The sequence below is a fragment of the Salvelinus namaycush genome, chromosome 8 (genome assembly GCF_016432855.1).
Source record: "Salvelinus namaycush isolate Seneca chromosome 8, SaNama_1.0, whole genome shotgun sequence".
NCBI classification, from domain to species: domain Eukaryota; kingdom Metazoa; phylum Chordata; class Actinopteri; order Salmoniformes; family Salmonidae; genus Salvelinus; species Salvelinus namaycush.
Genome location: NC_052314.1, coordinates 1010675 through 1013415, shown reverse-complemented (window position 1 = coordinate 1013415; position 2741 = coordinate 1010675).

Sequence of the window (2741 nt, the reverse complement as noted above, 5' to 3'; positions counted from 1 at the left end):
TGACATGTCACCTCAAGCCTCAACACACTAAACGTTGACATCTCCCTAGGCCCTCAACACTACTAAAACGTTGACATGTCCCTAGGCCCTCAACACTACTAAACGTTGACATGTCCCTAGGCCCTCAACACTACTAAACGTTGACATCTGCCCTAGACCCTCAACCTACTAAAACGTTGACATGTCCCTAGTAGCCTCAACACTACTACAACGTTGACATCTCCCTAGGCCCTCAACACTACTAAAACGTTGACATCTCCCCTAGGCACCTCACACTACTAAAACGTTGACATCTCCCTAGACCCTCAACACTACTAAAACGTGTGACATGTCCCTAGGCCCTCAACACTACTAAAACGTTGACATCTCCCTAGGCCTCAACACTACTAAAACGTTGACATGTCCCTATGCCCTCAACACTAACAACGTTGACATCTCCTAGGCCCTCAACACTACTAAAACGTTGACAATGTCCCTAGGCCCTCAACACTACTAAAACGTTGACATGTCCCTAGGCCCTCAACACTACTAAAAACGTTGACATCTCCCTAGGCCCTCAACACTACTAAAACGTTGACAGTCCCTAGGCCCTCAACACTACTAAAACGTTGACATGTCCCTAGGCCCTCAACACTACTAAAACGTTGACATGTCCCTAGGCCCTCAACACTACTAAAAACGTTGACATGTCCTAGGCCCTCAACATCTACTAAAACGTTGACATCTCCCTAGGCCCCAACACTCTACTAAAACGTTGACAGTGTCCCTAGGCCCTCAACACTGTACTAAAACGTTGACATCCCCTAGCCCTCAACACTACTAAAACGTTGACTCTCCCTAGACCTCAACACTACTAAAACGTTGACATGTCCCTAGGCCCTCACACTACTAAACGTGACATGTCCCTAGACCCTCAACACTACTAAAACGTTGACATTCCCAGGCCCTCAACACTACTAAAACGTTGACATCTCCCTAGGCCCTCAACACTACTAAACGTTGACATCTCCCTAGGCCCTCAACACTACTAAACGTTGACATCTCCCTAGGCCCTCAACACTCTATAAACGTTGACATCTCCCTAGGCCCTCTACTAAAACGTTGACATGTCCCTAGGCCCTCAACACTACTAAAACGTTGACATCTCCCTAGGCCCTCAACACTACTAAAAGTTGACATGTCCCTAAGCCCTCAACCTACTAAAACGTTGACATTCCTAAGCCCTCAACACTACTAAACGTTGACACTCCCTAGGCCCTCAACACTACTAAACGTTGACATGTCCCTAGGCCCTCAACACTACTAAAACGTTGACATCTCCCTAGGCCTCAACCTCTACTAAAACGTTGACAATCTCCCTAGGCCCTCACACTCCTAAACGTTGACATGTCCCTAGACCCTCAACACTACTAAAACGTTGACATGTCCCTAGGCCCTCAACACTACTAAAACGTTGACATGTCCCTGGCCCTCAACACTACTAAAGCGTTGACATGTCCCTAGGCCCTCAACACTACTAAACGTTGACATCTCCCTAGGCCTCAACACTCTACTAAAACGTTGACATCTCCCGAGGCCTCATCACTACTAAACTTGACATGTCCCTAGGCCCTCAACACTACTAAAACGTTGACATCTCCCTAGGCCTCCAACACTCTAAAACTTGACATCTCCCTAGCCCTCAACCACTACTAAAAGTTGACATGTCCCTAGGCCCTCAACACTACTAAAACTTGACATCTCCCTAAGGCCCTCAACACTACTAAAACGTTGACATCTCCTAGACCCTCAACACTACAAAACGTTGACATTCCCTAGGCCCTCAACACTACTAAAACGTTGACATCTCCCTAGCCCTCACACTACTAAAACGTTGACATCCTCTAGGCCCTCAACACTACTAAAACGTTGACATGTCCCTATTCCCTCAACACTACTACAACGTTGACATTCCCTAGCCCTCAACACTACTAAACGTTGACATCCCCTAGGCCTCAACACTCTACTAAACGTTGACATGTCCCTAGACCCTCAACACTCCTAAACGTTGACATCTCCCTAGGCCTCAACACTACTAAAACGTTGACATCTCCCTAGCCCTCAACACTACTAAACGTTGACATCTCCCTAGGCCCTCAACACTACTAAAACGTTGACATCTCCCTAGGCCCTCACACACTAAACGTTGACATTCCTGGCCCTCATCACTACTAAAACGTTGACATGTCCCTAGGCCCTCAACACTACTAAAACGTTAACATCTCCATAGGCCCTCAACACTACTAAAACGTTGACATGTCCCTAAGCCCTCAACACTACTAAAACGTTGACATGTCCCTAAGCCCTCAACACTACTAAAACGTTGACATCTCCCTAGGCCCTCAACACTATACTAAAACGTACAGGTCCCTAGGCCCCCACACTGTACTAAAACGTTGACATCTCCCTAGGCCCTCAACACTACTAAAACGTTGACATCTCCCTAGACCCTCAACACTACAAACGTTGACATTCCCTAGGCCCTCAACACTACTAAAACGTTGACATGTCCCTAGACCCCACACTACTAAAACGTTGACATCTCCCTAGGCCCTCAACACTACTAAAACGTTGACATCTCCCTAGGCCCTCAACACTACTAAACGTTGACATCTCCCTGGGCCTCAACACTACTAAACGTTGACATCTCCTAGGCCCTCAACACTCTACTAAAACGTTGACATCTCCCTAGGCCCTCATCA